General features: G+C 40.2%; 1 non-coding gene across 1 annotated transcript; it reads right to left on the reverse strand.

The window, feature by feature from the left end:
* Window positions 1–15,961: 15,961 nt before the first annotated feature.
* Window positions 15,962–16,069, reverse strand: LOC112798989 (small nucleolar RNA R71). Its single transcript, XR_003200580.1, has one exon. It is a non-coding gene; the product is annotated as a small nucleolar RNA R71 (small nucleolar RNA).
* Window positions 16,070–16,270: the final 201 nt, after the last annotated feature.

Raw genomic sequence — 16,270 nt, forward strand, 5'->3', positions numbered from 1 at the left:
GCTGCTAGCTTCCCTTCTCCTGATCGACCTGTTCCAATGTCATTTCGGATTAAGATGAGATTGTTGTTGGCGAAGCTTCGCTGGACTACCTTCTGATTATACCTCAAAGCCATTCGACGCTTTAGCACTTCCTCTCTAATATGAGCTTTTTCTTGGACTTCTGGAAGTAGGTCGAGTTCTTCCCTTTGAATTTGGGAGTTGGTTTCTTCATTATAGAGGATCACTCTGGGGGATCCTTCTACTATCTCCACTGGAATCATCGCCTCCATTCCATAAGCATGTCGGAAAGGTGATTCTCCTATGGTTGAGTGTGGAGTTGTCCGATATGCCCATATGACTTATGGGAGCTCTTCAGCCCAGGCTCCCTTGGCATCCCGTAGTCTTTGCTTTAACCTGCCCAATATGACCTTGTTAGCGGCTTCGGCCTGTCCGTTGGCCTGTGGGTGTTTTACGGAGGTGAATTGGTGCTTTATTTTTAGATTAGCTACCAAGTTCCTGAAACCCGTGTCGGTGAATTGAGTGCCATTATCTGTGGTGATGGAGTATGGAACCCCGAACCTTGTGATAATGTTTCTGTATAGGAATTTTCGACTTCTTTGGGCAGTGGCAGTTGCCAAGGGCTTTGCCTAAATCCATTTTGTGAAGTAGTCTATTCCTACAATGAGAAATTTAATTTGTCCTAACCCCTGGGGGAAGGGTGATGAGTCCATATTTTACGTTATATTTTGGTTTAATTTGAGTGGATTTCATTACATAAACCCACATTTATTCATCTAAATAGCATGCTTTTGAGATTTTTTCCTAAATTGTGCTTAATTGTGAAAACATACTTTTTAGGCCTTAAAAACATCTAAAATTAATTCACTTTAATCACATTTGGTGCCTTGATGTATTTGTTGAGTGATTTCAGGTTTCCAAGGCAAGTATGGGATGGAAGAAGTAAAGAGAAAAGCATGCAAAAAAGAGAAATCATGAAAATTTCGTGCGTACGCACAGTGATGCGTGCGTACGCACAACGGTGAATCCGTGCATGGATGCGTACACACCAAATGTCGTGCGTACGTGATGAGCGGATAATTTGTATACTTTTTGGCATTGTTTTTAGTATGTTTTTGATATGATATAGTTAGTTTTTGGTATATTTTTATTAGTTTTTAGTTAAAATTCACTTTTCTGGACTTTACTATGAGTTTGTGTGTTTTTCTGTGATTTCAGGTATTTTCTGGCTGAAATTGAGGGACCTGAGCAAAAATCTGATTCTGAGACCAAAAAGGACTGCAGATGCTGTTGGATTTTGACCTCCCTGCACTCGAAGTGGATTTTCTGGAGCTACAGAAGCCCAATTGGCGCGCTCTCAACGGCTTTGGAAAGTAGACATCCTGGGCTTTCCAGCAATATATGATAGTCCATACTTTGCCCAAGATTTGATTGCCCAAACCGGCGTTCAAAGTCACCTCAGGAAATCCCAGCGTTAAACGCTGGAACTGGCACCCAAATGGGAGTTAAACGCCCAAACTGGCACTAAAGCTGGCGTTTAACTCCAAGAGGAGTCTCTGCACGAAATTTGCTTCATTGCTCAGCCCAAGCACACACCAAGTGGGCCCGGAAGTGGATTTTTATGTCATTTACTCATTTCTGTACACCTTAGGTTACTAGTTTTCTATAAGTAGGACCTTTGACTATTGTATTAGAGGTCTTTGGATCTTTATATCTTTTGATCACTTTAGATCTCTAGATCATCTTTGGACATTGTGTTCTTAGATCATTGGGAGGCTGGCCATTCGGCCATGCCTAGACCTTATGCTTATGTATTTTCAACGGTGGAGCTTCTACACACCATAGATTAAGGTGTGGAGCTCTGCTGTACCTCGAGTATTAATGCAATTACTATTGTTCTTCCATTCAATTCCGCTTGTTCTTTATCCAAGATATCACTTGTTCTTCAACTTGATGAAGGTGATGATTGACGCCCATCACCATTCTCACCCATGAACAAAGTGACTGACAACCACTCTTGTTCTACTAGCATTCGAGGCTCTAGTGAATATCTCTTGGATTCCTGATTGCACGATGCATGGTTGATCGCCTGACAACCGAGTGCTCGCCTGACAAACGAGCCAGCCATTCCGTGAGGTCAGAGTCTTCGTGGTATAGGCAAGAACTGATGGCGGCATTCAAGAGAAACCGGAAGGTCTAACCTTGTCTGTGGTATTCTGAGTAGGATTCAATGACTGAATGACTGTGACATGCTTCAAACCTGTAACTTACTGGGCGTTAGTGACAGACGCAAAAGAATCACTGGATTCTATTCCAGTAGGGGAGGGAACCACACCGGTGATTGGCAGCACTGTGACAGAGTGTGTGCATTAGCTTTCACTGCGAGGATGGGAGGTAGCTGCTGACAACAGTGAGACCCTACACGAGTTTGCCATGGAAAGGAGTAAGAAGAATTGGATGAAGACAGTAGGAAAGCAGAGAGACGGAAGGGAAGGCATCTTCATGCGCTTATCTGAAGTTCCTACCAATGAATTACATAAGTATCTCTATCTTTATCTTTTATGTTATTTTCGTTCATCACTATATCCATTTGAGTTGTCTGACTAAGATTTACAAGATGACCATAGCTTGCTTCAATACTAACAATCTCCGTGGGATCGACCCTTACTCGCGTAAGGTTTATTACTTGGACGACCCAGTGCACTTGCTGGTTAGTTGTGCGAAGTTGTGTAATGCCATGGTATTGAGCTACCAAGTTTTTGGGGTTCATGACCGGGGATTATGAGAGTTGTGAAAAAGTATTGTTCACAATTTCGCGCACCAAGTTTTTGGCGCCGTTGCCGGGGATTGTTCAAGTTTTGAGCAAGCTTTTGGTAACATCAGTGCCAAGATCCGGCAACAACATCAAGTTTTTGGTGTTATTGCCCGGGATTGTTTAGGCTGGACAACTGACGGTTCATCTTGTTGCTTAGATTAGGTATTTTTTTTCTTCAGAGTTCTTAAGAATGAATTCTAGTGTTTCAATGTGATGTTCTTATCATCACCAAAGCTGATTGATCTTCATCAATTTAGTTCTTGAATGCAATGTCCTGCTGAAGCTTAGCCGGCCATGTCTAATTTCTTTAGACTAAAGCTTTAGACTAACATTGCATGATTCCTGGAATTCTCATTAAGAATTTTGATACCTTTATTTTCTTTTTCTACATAATTTTCGAAAAATCCAAAAAAAAATTTATAAAATCATAAAATCCAAAAATATTTCTTTTTTGAGTCTAGAGTCTCATCTTAAGTTTAGTGTCAATTGCATGTTTCTGTTCTTATTGCATTCATGCATGTGTCCTCATTGATCTTCAAGTTGTTCTTGATGATTTCCTTGTTCTGATCTTTGAATTCTATTGACTTGAGTGTTTTGTGTGTCTCATATGCATTTTCGTTTTGTTAGTGTCAGTAGTATACAAACTGCTAAGTTTGGTGTCTTGCATGCATTGTCATTTGATTCTTGTTGCATTTTGGTTTGTCCTTATTATTAAAAATCCAAAAATATTTTTAATTTGTGTCTTTTCAAGTCAATAATGCAGAGAATTGAAGATTCAGAACATACAGCAGAGGAATTGCACAGAAAAAGCTGGGCGTTCAAAACGCCCAGTGAAGAAGGACAGACTGGCGTTTAAACGCCAGCCAGGGTACCTGGTTGGGCGTTTAACGCCCAAAAGGGTAGCATTTTGGGCGTTAAACGCCAGAATGGATACCATTCTGGGCGTTTAACGCCAGGATGGCACAAGGGGGAAGATTTTGTTTTCAAATCAATTTTTTTTAAGTTTTCAACATCTTTTCAAAATCAAATCTTTTTCAAATCAATTTTCCAATCAAACCTTTTTCAAAATTAACTTCTTTCCTTTTTTTTAGGATACTTACTATCAATTAATGATTTGATTCAACATTTCAAGTATGTTGCCTTTTCTGTTGAGGAAGGTTTTATGTTTGATTCATATCTTTTCTTGTTAGGCAAGTCATTAATTTTTAAAATCATATCTTTTCAAATTGTTTTCAAATCATATCTTTTAAAATTGTTTTCAAATCATATCTTCTCAATCACATCTTTTTAAAACCAATCATATCTTCTTAACCACATCTTTTTCAAAATAGTTTTCAATCAAATGTTTCTGATTTCTAATTTCAAAATCTTTTTCAAAAATCATTTGATTTCTTTTCCCTTTTCATTTTCGAAAATTAAGTAATGTTTTTCAAAAATATTTTTTTTAAATTTTCCACTTAATTTTCGAAAATTACTTCCCTCCTTCTCACATCCTTCTATTTATGGACTAACACTATCCCTTAATGCAAAATTCGAACTCCATCTTCTTTGATAAGTTCGAATTTTCCACTTCTGTCTTCTACTCTTCTTTTCCTCTGACACTTCAAGGAATCTCTATACTGTGACATAGAGGATTCCACATTTTCTTGTTTCCTTCTCTTTCTTATGAGCAGGAGCAAAGACAAAGGCATTCTTGTTGAGGCTGATCCTGAACCTGAAAGGACCTTGAAGAGAAAGCTAAGAGAAGCCAAAGCACAACTCTCTTTAGAGCACCCGAACGAACTCTTCAAGGAAGAAGAACTCATGGCAGCCGAAAACAACAACAATGCCAACAATGCAAGGAAGGTGCTTGGTGACTTTACTGCACCTACTCCCGATTTCTATGGGAGAAGCATCTCTATCCCTGCCATTGGAGCAAACAACTTTGAGCTTAAGCCTCAATTAGTTTCTCTAATGCAACAGAATTGCAAGTTCCATGGACTTCCACTGGAAGATCCTCATCAGTTTTTAGCTGAGTTCTTGCAAATCTGTGACACAGTCAAGACTAATGGGGTTGACCCTGAGGTCTACAGACTGATGCTATTCCCTTTTGCTGTAAGAGACAGAGCTAGAACATGGTTGGACTCTCAACCTAAAGAAAGCCTGGACTCTTGGGAAAAGCTAGTCAATGCCTTCTTGGCAAAGTTCTTTCCACCTCAAAAATTGAGTAAGCTTAGAGTGGAAGTCCAAACCTTCAGACAGAAGGAAGGAGAATCCCTCTATGAAGCTTAGGAAAGATACAAACAATTGATCAGAAAGTGTCCCACTGATATGCTTTCTGAATGGAGCATCATAGGTATTTTCTATGATGGTCTCTCTGAACTGTCCAAGATGTCTTTGGATAGCTCTTCTGGAGGATCTCTTCATCTGAAGAAGACGCCTACTGAAGCTCAAGAACTGATTGAAATGGTTGCAAATAACCAATTCATGTACACTTCTGAAAGAAATCCTGTGAACAATGGGACTAGTCAGAAGAAAGGAGTTCTTGAGATTGACACTCTGAATGCCATATTGGCTCAGAATAAAATATTGACTCAACAAGTCAATATGATTTCTCAAAGTCTGTCTGGGATGCAAAATGCACCAAGCAGTACTAAGGAAGCTTCATCTGAGGAAGAAGCTTATGATCCTGAGAACCCTTCAATAGAAGAGGTGAATTATATGGGAGAACCCTATGGAAACGCCTACAATCCTTCATGGAGGAATCATCCAAATCTTTCATGGAAGGATCAACAGAGACCCCAACAAGGTTTCAATAACAATAATGGTGGAAGAAACAGGTTTAGCAATAGCAAGCCTTTTCCATCATCTTCTCAGCAACAGACAGAGAGTTCCAAGCAGAATAATTCTGACTTGGCAACCATGGTCTCTGATCTGATCAAAACCACTCAAAGTTTCATGACTGAAACTAGGTCCTCCATCAGAAATCTGGAAGGACAAGTGGGTCAGCTGAGCAAGAAAATTACTGAACTCCCTCCAAGTACTCTTCCAAGCAATACAGAAGAAAATCCAAAAGGAGAGTGCAAAGCCATTAACATGGCCGAATTCTGGGAGGAAGAAGAGGCAGTGAACGCCACTGAGGAAGACCTCACTGAACGTCCACTGACCTCCAATGAGTTCCCCAATGAGGAACCTTGGGAATCTGAGGCTCAAACTGAGACCATAGAGATTCCATTGGACTTACTCCTGCCATTCATGAGCTCTGATGAGTATTCTTCCTCTGAAGAGGATGAGTATGTCACTGAAGAGCAAGTTGCTAAATACCTTGGAGCAATCATGAAGCTAAATGACAAGTTATTTGGAAATGAGACTTGGGAGGATGAATCCCCTTTGCTCACCAAAGAACTGAATGACTTGTCTAGGCAGAAACTACCTCAAAAGAGGCAAGATCCTGGGAAGTTTTCTATACCTTGTACCATAGGCACCATGACCTTCAAAAAGGCCTTGTGTGACTTAGGCTCAAGTGTAAACCTCATGCCCTTCTCTGTAATGGAGAAGTTAGGAATTTTAGAGGTGCAAGCTGCAAAAATCTCACTAGAGATGGCAGACAACTCAAGAAAACAAGCCTATGGACTTGTAGAGGATGTTCTTGTTAAAGTTGAAGACCATTACATCCCTACTGATTTCATAGTCCTAGAGACTGGGAAATGCATGGATGAATCCATCATCCTTGGCAGACCCTTCCTAGCCACAGCAAAGGCTGTGATTGATGTTGATAGAGGAGAGTTGATCATTCAAGTGAATGAAGAATCCTTGGTGTTTAAGGCCCAAGGATATACCTCTGTCATCATGGAGAGGAAGCATGAAGGGCTTCTCTCAAAACAGAGCCAAACAGAGCCCCCACAATCAAACTCTAAGTTGGTGTTGGGAGGCCACAACCAAACTCTAAGTTTGGTGTTGAACCCCCACATTCAAACTCTAAGTTTGGTGTTGGGAGGTTCCAACACGGTTCTGAGCATTTCTGAGGCTCCATGAGAGTCCTCTGTCAAGCTAATGACAATAAAGAAGCGCTTGTTGGGAGGCAACCCAATGTTTTATAATTAATTATTTTCTTTTGTTATTTTATCTTTTTTTTGTAGGTTGATGATCATAAGAAGTCATAAAAACAATGAAAAAAGCAAAAACAGAGTGAAAAACAGAAAGAAAAACAGCATACCCTGGAGGAAGATGCTGCTGGCGTTTAAACGCCAGTCAGCCTAGCAGTTGGGCGTTTAACGCCCAGTCTGGCACCCATCTGGGCGTTTAACGCCAGAAAGGGGCACCAAACTGGCGTTAAACGCCAGTAAAGGGCAAGAACCTGGCGTTAAACGCCAGGAATGGGCACCAGCCCGGCGTTTAACGCCAGAAATGGCTCAAAACGTGGATTTTGATGCCATTTGGTGCAGGGATGCCTTTTCCTTGACACTACAGGATCTGTGGACCCCACAGGACCCTACCATCACTCTCTCTCTTCTTCCCCCATTCACCAATCACCTCAACACCTCTTCCCCAAAAACCCCTCACCTATCAAATCCCATCTTTCTCTTCACCACTCACATCCATCCTTCATAAACCCCCACCAACCTCACCCTTCAAATTCAAACCACTTTCCCTCCCAAACCCACCCATCATGGCCGAACCCTTTACCCCCTCTCTCCTATATATACCCTTCTTCAACCCTTCATTTTCACACAACCTAAACACCTCTTCTCCCCCTCTTTGGCCGAACACACCACCATCTCCCTCTTCCTCATTTCTTCTTCTACTCTCCTCTTTCTTCTTTTGCTCGAGGACGAGCAAACATTTTAAGTTTGGTGTGGTAAAAGCGTTGCTTTTTTGTTTTTCCATAACCATTATGGCATCCAAGGCCGGAGAAACCTCTAGAAAGAGGAAAGGGAAGGCAAAGGCTTCTACCTCCGAGTCATGGGAGATGGATAGATTCCTCTCAAGGGTGCATCAAGACCACTTCTATGAAGTTGTGGCCTTGAAGAAGGTGATCCCCGAGGTCCCTTTTTCACTCAAAAAGGGTGAATATCCGGAGATCCGACATGAGATCCGAAGAAGAGGTTGGGAAGTTCTTACCAACCCCATTCAACAAGTCGGAATCTTGATGGTTCAAGAGTTCTATGCCAATGCATGGATCACCAAGAACCATGACCAAAGTGTGAACCCGAATCCAAAGAATTATCTCACTATGGTTCGGGGGAAATACTTGGATTTTAGTCCGGAGAGTGTGAGGGTAGCGTTCAACTTGCCTATGATGCAAGGAGATGAACATCCTTACACTAGAAGGGTCAACTTTGATCAAAGGTTGGACCAAGTCCTCACAGTCATATGTGAAGAGGGCGCACAATGGAAGCAAGATTCAAGGGGAAAGCCGGTCCAATTGAGAAGGCATGACCTCAAGCCCGTGGCTAGAGGATGGTTAGAGTTCATACAACGCTCAATCATTCCCACTAGCAACCGGTCCGAAGTTACCATAGATCGGGCTATCATGATCCATAGCATCATGATTGGAGAAGAAATAGAGGTTCATGAGGTCATAGCCCAAGAACTCTATAAGGTGGCGGACAAGACCTCCACCTTGGCAAGGTTAGCCTTTCCTCATCTCATTTGTCACCTCTGTTATTCAGTTGGAGTTGACATAGAGGGAGACATCCCCATTGATGAGGACAAGCCCATCACCAAGAAAAGGATGGAGTACACAAGAGATCCTACTCATCATGAGATCCCTGAGATTCCTCAAGGGATGAATTTTCCTCCACAAAACTATTGGGAGCAACTAAACACCTCCCTAGGAGAGTTAAGTTCCAACATGGGACAACTAAGGGTGGAGCATCAAGAACACTCCATCATCCTTCATGAGATTAGAGAAGATCAAAGAATCATGAGGGAGGAGCAACAAAGACAAGGAAGAGACATTGAGGAGCTCAAGCACTCCATAGGATCTTCAAGAGCAAGGAAGAGCCGCCATCACTAAGGTGGACCCGTTCCTTGATTTCCTTGTTATTTATTCTTCTGTTTTTCGAATTTTATGCTTATGTTTATCCATGTTTGTGTCTTGTGATCATTAGTGTCTTAGTGTCTATGCCTTAAAGTTATGAATGTCCTATGAATCCATCACCTTTCTTGAATGAAAATGTGCTTAATTGAAAAAGAAAAAGAAGTGCATGAATTTTGAATTTTATAACAGTTTAATTATTTTGATGTGGTGGCAATAATTTTGTTCTCTGAATGTATGCTTAAACAGTGCATGTGTATCTTGAATTTGTGGTTCATGAATGTTGGCTCTTGAAAGAATGATGAAAAAGGAGACATGTTACTGAGGATCTGAAAAATCATAAAAATGATTCTTGAAGCAAGAAAAAGCTATTCAAAAAAAAAAAAAAAAAAAAAAGAGAAAAATCGAAAAAAAAAGAAAAAAAGAGAAAGAAAACGAAAAGAAATAGAGAAATAAGAGTTGTGATCCAAGGCAAATAAGAGTGTGCTTAAGAACCCTGGACACCTCTAATTGGGGACTTTAGCAAAGCTGAGTCACAATCTGAAAAGGTTCACCCAATTATGTGTCTATGGCATGTATGTATCCGGTGGTAATACTGGAAGACAGAGTGCTTTGGGCCACAGCCAAGACTCAGTAAGTAGATATGTTCAAGAATCATCATAATTTACTAGGAGAATCATTAACACTATCTGGATTCTGAGTTCCTAAAGAAGCCAATCATTCTGAATCTCAAAGGAGAGAGTGAGATGCCAAAACTGTTCAGAGGCAAAAAGTTAAAAGCCCCGCTCATCTAATTAATACTGATCTTCATAGATGTTTTTGGAATTCATTGCATATTCTCTTCTTTTTATCTTATTTGATTTTCAGTTGCTTGGGGACAAGTAACAATTTAAGTTTGGTGTTGTGATGAGCGGATAATTTGTATACTTTTTGGCATTGTTTTTAGTATGTTTTTGATATGATATAGTTAGTTTTTGGTATATTTTTATTAGTTTTTAGTTAAAATTCACTTTTCTGGACTTTACTATGAGTTTGTGTGTTTTTCTGTGATTTCAGGTATTTTCTGGCTGAAATTGAGGGACCTGAGCAAAAATCTGATTCTGAGACCAAAAAGGACTGCAGATGCTGTTGGATTCTGACCTCCCTGCACTCGAAGTGGATTTTCTGGAGCTACAGAAGCCCAATTGGCGCGCTCTCAACGGCTTTGGAAAGTAGACATCCTGGGCTTTCCAGCAATATATGATAGTCCATACTTTGCCCAAGATTTGATGGCCCAAACCGGCGTCCAAAGTCACCTCAGGAAATCCCAGCGTTAAACGCTTGAACTGGCACCCAAATGGGAGTTAAACGCCCAAACTGGCACTAAAGCTGGCGTTTAACTCCAAGAGGAGTCTCTGCACGAAATTTGCTTCATTGCTCAGCCCAAGCACACACCAAGTGGGCCCGGAAGTGGATTTTTATGTCATTTACTCATTTCTGTACACCTTAGGTTACTAGTTTTCTATAAGTAGGACCTTTGACTATTGTATTAGAGGTCTTTGGATCTTTATATCTTTTGATCACTTTAGATCTCTAGATCATCTTTGGACATTGTGTTCTTAGATCATTGGGAGGCTGGCCATTCGGCCATGCCTAGACCTTATGCTTATGTATTTTCAACGGTGGAGCTTCTACACACCATAGATTAAGGTGTGGAGCTCTGCTGTACCTCGAGTATTAATGCAATTACTATTGTTCTTCCATTCAATTCCGCTTGTTCTTTATCCAAGATATCACTTGTTCTTCAACTTGATGAAGGTGATGATTGACGCCCATCACCATTCTCACCCATGAACAAAGTGACTGACAACCACTCTTGTTCTACTAGCATTCGAGGCTCTAGTGAATATCTCTTGGATTCCTGATTGCACGATGCATGGTTGATCGCCTGACAACCGAGTGCTCGCCTGACAAACGAGCCAGCCATTCCGTGAGGTCAGAGTCTTCGTGGTATAGGCAAGAACTGATGGCGGCATTCAAGAGAAACCGGAAGGTCTAACCTTGTCTGTGGTATTCTGAGTAGGATTCAATGACTGAATGACTGTGACATGCTTCAAACCTGTAACTTACTGGGCGTTAGTGACAGACGCAAAAGAATCACTGGATTCTATTCCAGTAGGGGAGGGAACCACACCGGTGATTGGCAGCACTGTGACAGAGTGTGTGCATTAGCTTTCACTGCGAGGATGGGAGGTAGCTGCTGACAACAGTGAGACCCTACACGAGTTTGCCATGGAAAGGAGTAAGAAGAATTGGATGAAGACAGTAGGAAAGCAGAGAGACGGAAGGGAAGGCATCTTCATGCGCTTATCTGAAGTTCCTACCAATGAATTACATAAGTATCTCTATCTTTATCTTTTATGTTATTTTCGTTCATCACTATATCCATTTGAGTTGCCTGACTAAGATTTACAAGATGACCATAGCTTGCTTCAATACTAACAATCTCCGTGGGATCGACCCTTACTCGCGTAAGGTTTATTACTTGGACGACCCAGTGCACTTGCTGGTTAGTTGTGCGAAGTTGTGTAATGCCATGGTATTGAGCTACCAAGTTTTTGGGGTTCATGACCGGGGATTATGAGAGTTGTGAAAAAGTATTGTTCACAATTTCGCGCACCAGTACGCACGATGGGAATTTTGCGTAAGGATGCGTACACACCGTAAGTCGTGCATAGGCATGACTGCATATGTGTGAGGTCATTAATGCAAATCATTGAGGCCGAATTCTGGGCCTCCAAAACCCAGTCGAACTCATTTTCTGAAGCTATTTAAGGCCAAAGTGAAGCAGAATGAAAGGGGGAGGAGTAATTAGGTTTAGCTTTTATATGTTTTTCTCTTAGTTTCCAGAGAGAGAAGCTCCCCACTCTCTCTAGAATTAGGGTTTTTAGCTTAGTTTCCTTTTAATTTCAGCACTTTAATTCCTGCTTTAGTGTAGTTTCATTTATGTTTCTATGCTTTCTTGTCTTTATCTTCTTCATCTCTTTTGTTATTTTCTCTTTTATGTCAATTTTCATGTTATGAACACTTTTGTTATTTTAATTCCAATTAATGCAATTTTATGTTTCCATGTCATTTATTGCTTTCTCTAGTTGTTATTGTTATTTTCTTGCTTTGATGGTTTTAGAATTTATTTTATTGCAATTTAATATTATTTTATTTTCATGTACACCAACTGTTTGATAAAATGCTTGGCTTAGTTTTCACTTAGTTTTTCTCCACTCTTGACTTGAAATTGTTGACTTTGGTGATCCTTGAGTCATTGATGTCCATTCTTGTTTGATATATTAGAGTAGTTAGTTGATTTGGTCTCCATTGACTCTATGTGACCCTTAGTGTTGACACAGGACTTATGGATTGAAATCAACTATGCCTACTTGACTTATCTTCGATGTAAGGTTGACTAAGTTGGATTAACTCTTCATAATCATCATGTGTTTGTGGTCAATGGCTAGGATAGGTAACTTTTGCTCTCAATTACTTACCAAGAGGTATTCTTGCATTTGAAGTTTCATTTCCTTGCATTTAATTTCTTTGGCCTTTATTTCTTTTCATTTAATTTCTTGCATGTTTACTTTTCACACTCTTGGTTGATATATTGGGTGCTTGGGTGGAATTGAGTTATGGATGTCCATTCCACATTTTGTGAGGATTGTTAATTGGTTTGGTTTCCCTTGACTCTAAGTGACCCACTAGTGTTGACTTAGGACTTAGAGATTGGAATCAATTATGCCCTTTTGACTAATTCTCAAGTAGGATTAACTAATTAGGATTAATTCCACACAATTTCCATGTTTGTGGTCCATAGCAAGGATAGGAACCCTTAATTCCCCAATTCTTGCTTTGAGTTTCCATTTACATTCCTTGCATGATCATTTAATTTCTTGCTATTTACATTTCCTACCTATCTTGCATTCACAATCCCCCATGCTCTCCCTCATAGCCAATATTTGTACATTTCATTGCAACCCCTAAGGAGAATGACCCAAGGTTGAATTACTCTCGGTTTATATTTGATTTGAGCATTACTGATGCCAGGGCATCTTGGCCAGTTTCATTGACCTTTTCTTGACTGTTTTAGGGTAGTTTCATGCATTTTCTTAGTAAATAAGCAAGTTTTGGATGAAAACACACTTACACCTTGATTCAAGCAATTATTGTGAACTTTACATGATTTCATGAGGATTAGGCAGGAATTGTATGGTATAATTAATGATGCATAATCTCATGACTTGGAACAGAGCTTTGATGCAACTTAATTGCTTGATTTCAGGACAAAGGAAGCAAGAAGCAGCCACGTTAGCAGCCACGTTAATCTAATTAACGTGACCACTAACATGGAATGGGAACAAGCTTGTAGCGTTAATGGAAAAAGTGCTCGCTAATAATGCCCTCGAAGCCATCATAGCCCACGTTAGTTGCCACGTTAACTACATTAACGTGGTAGTTAACGTAGAGGAGGAAGAAGAGCTCCAACATTAGTGGTAAAAGTGATTGCCACTAACGTTCCACAAAGGCACAATGAAGCCACATTAAGAGTCACGTTAATCCAATTAACGTGAACTCTAACGTGGGATGAAGAACCAATCACCAACGTTAGTGACACTCACCTTTGTCACTAACGTTGGACCAACCCAAGAGTGTCCACATTAGAGGTCACGTTAAGACCACTAACGTGAGAGATAACGTCGAGCTAAGCATGATAAGCCAACGTTAGTGACACTTACCTTTGTCACTAACGTTGGATATGGCAATCACTACCACGTTAGTGGCCATGTTAATCTAATTAACGTGAACTCTAACGTGGGAAGGAGGGGTATTTGGAGCATTAGTGACAAAGGTAAGTGTCACTAATGCTCTTGAAGCTTAGGCATGCCCATGTTACGAGTCACATTAGTTATACTAACGAGAACTCTAACATAGGGAAAGGGGGGCACAATGCAACGTTATTGGAAAAGGTGATTCCCAATAACGTTTGCAAAGGACCAAGAGGCAACGTTAGTGGTCACGTTAGTGCCACTAACGTTGAAGTTAACGTTGATCATTTTTGGTTGGAACATTAGTGGAAAAGGTGATTGTCACTAACGTTCTCGAACCCACATCCTCACTTAACGTTAACGCCACTAACGTCCTAATTAACGCCCATGCCTAACTCACACTTTTCTGCAAACAAAGCTGAGCCCACTAAAGATTGTAACTGCTTCAACTCAAGATCAAAGGCCCATATCCAAGACTTGAAGAACTCACTAGAAGATCAAGAAGAGTAGTATATATAGGAGTAGTTTTGAACTATAAAGGAGCTTAGCACTTTTGGAGAACTACACTCTATATATTTACTTTCTACATTTTCTAGTTTTGTGAGGAATGTACTATTTCCTACCATTTTCCATTTCCAGAGTTATGAACAACTAAACCCCTTTCATTGGGTTAGGGAGCTCTATTGTAATTTGATGGATCAATTATAGTTATCATTCTTCTTCCTCTTTCTTTTCTCTTGATTTACTAGAAAGCTTTCGATCTTAATCTAATTGGTTAGTTGTCTTGGAAAAGAAACTCTCCATAATTGGATCTCTTCTGAGCCTTGGAAAAGGGATGAGGAGATCATGCTAGAAATGCTTTCTCATGTTGGACCAAATTGGGGTTTGGGCGGATATAGTGACATGTAATCCTCCCAACACTTTGATTTGGAAATACATATGGTATAATCAGTGACAATACTTCATCTCTTCCCATCAGCAATTAAATCAAGGAATTGGGCAACTGTTCAAGCTTAGAGAGATTGGATTGCCAAGGAATTGGGATCCAATCACTTAAGATTGCCAAGGAGATGAATGAATGCATTGATTGAGGAAGAGATAAGAATGAACTTGATCCAGAGAATGCAATATCTCCTAAGCCCAATGAATCCCACATCTCTGATCTTATCCATTCTCTTTACTTTCTACCATTTATTTCCATGTTCATCTCCCTAAATCCCCATTTAAGATTCTGCATTTTATTTTCTGCAATTTACTTTCCCGCCATTTAATTTCCTGCAAATCTCAACTACATTTCTGTTTAGCTCAACTAGCACACTCTTTCAACTAAAGTTGCTTGACCAATCAATCCCTGTGGGATTCGACCTCACTCTATTGTGAGTTTTTACTTGACGACAATTCGGTATACTTGCCGAAAGGAAATTTGTTGATAGACAAGTTTTCGTGCATCAAGTTTATGGCGCCGTTGCTGGAGATTGATTTTGTATCTACAATGATTAAGTTGGAAGTTCACTAGATTGAGAATTTTCTTTTTATTGTTTAATTTGCCTAGTCAATTACTTTTAGTTTCAATTAATTCTCTTCCTCACCCGTTATCCCTTCGTTATTTTCTTTTTCTTTGAATTTACTTACAATTCTGCTTACTAACCAACTAACTGTTTGATAATTTACACCACTCACACTAACAATCACTCTAACAAGAATAATCACTTCATTTTATTTCTTGCTGTATGCTCTGTTAGTTGTATGAAAGGGAGAAGAAGTGGAGCTTCAACTTCCTTTGATTCCGAACCTTAGAGGACCCTCCATAGACTAAGGAGGGAAGCAAGAGGGAAAAGAGTTGTTGGTGCTGAGGAAGAAGAAGAGTACTTTGAAACAAACATGGAGGAGAACTTGGAAAACAACCATGAAGAAGAAGCTCACAACCATGCCAGAGAAGGCCCTGTGAATCATGCTGGGCAAGAGAGGAGAGTTCTAGGCTCTTATATCAATCTAAATTCAGGAAATTGTGGAAGTAGCATCCAAAAGCCCACCATACATGCCAATAAATTTGAATTAAAACTCCAACTCATCACCCTTGTTTAGAATAACTGCTCATTTGGAGGAAGTGCTCAAGAAGACCCCAATTAATATCTAACCATCTTCCTAAGAATATGTGACACTGTGAAGTCTAATGGTGTTCATCTGGATGTATATAGACTACTTTTGTTCCCTTTATCACTCAGGGACAAAGCATCTAAATGGCTGGAATCATTCCCAAAGGAGAGCTTAACAAATTGGGAGGATGTGGTAAACAAGTTTCTGGCAAGATTCTACCCTCCTCAAAGAATCAATAGACTAAGAGCTGAGGTACAAACCTTCAGGCAACAAAATGGTGAAACTCTCTATGAGGCATGGGAGAGGTTTAAGGACTTAATAAGAAGATGCCCACCAGACATGTTCAATGAATGGGTTCAACTGCATATTTTCTATGAAGGTCTTTCTTATGAGTCAAAGAAGGCCGTAAACCATTCATCAGGGGGCTCTCTAAACAAGAAGAAAACCATTGAAGAATCCATAGATGTCATTGAGACTGTGGCTGAAAATGACTACTTCTATGCTTCTGAAAGGAGTAACACTCGAGGAGTAATGGAGCTGAACCAC

Source organism: Arachis hypogaea, chromosome 4 (genome assembly GCF_003086295.3).
Source record: "Arachis hypogaea cultivar Tifrunner chromosome 4, arahy.Tifrunner.gnm2.J5K5, whole genome shotgun sequence".
In the NCBI taxonomy this organism is placed as follows: domain Eukaryota; kingdom Viridiplantae; phylum Streptophyta; class Magnoliopsida; order Fabales; family Fabaceae; genus Arachis; species Arachis hypogaea.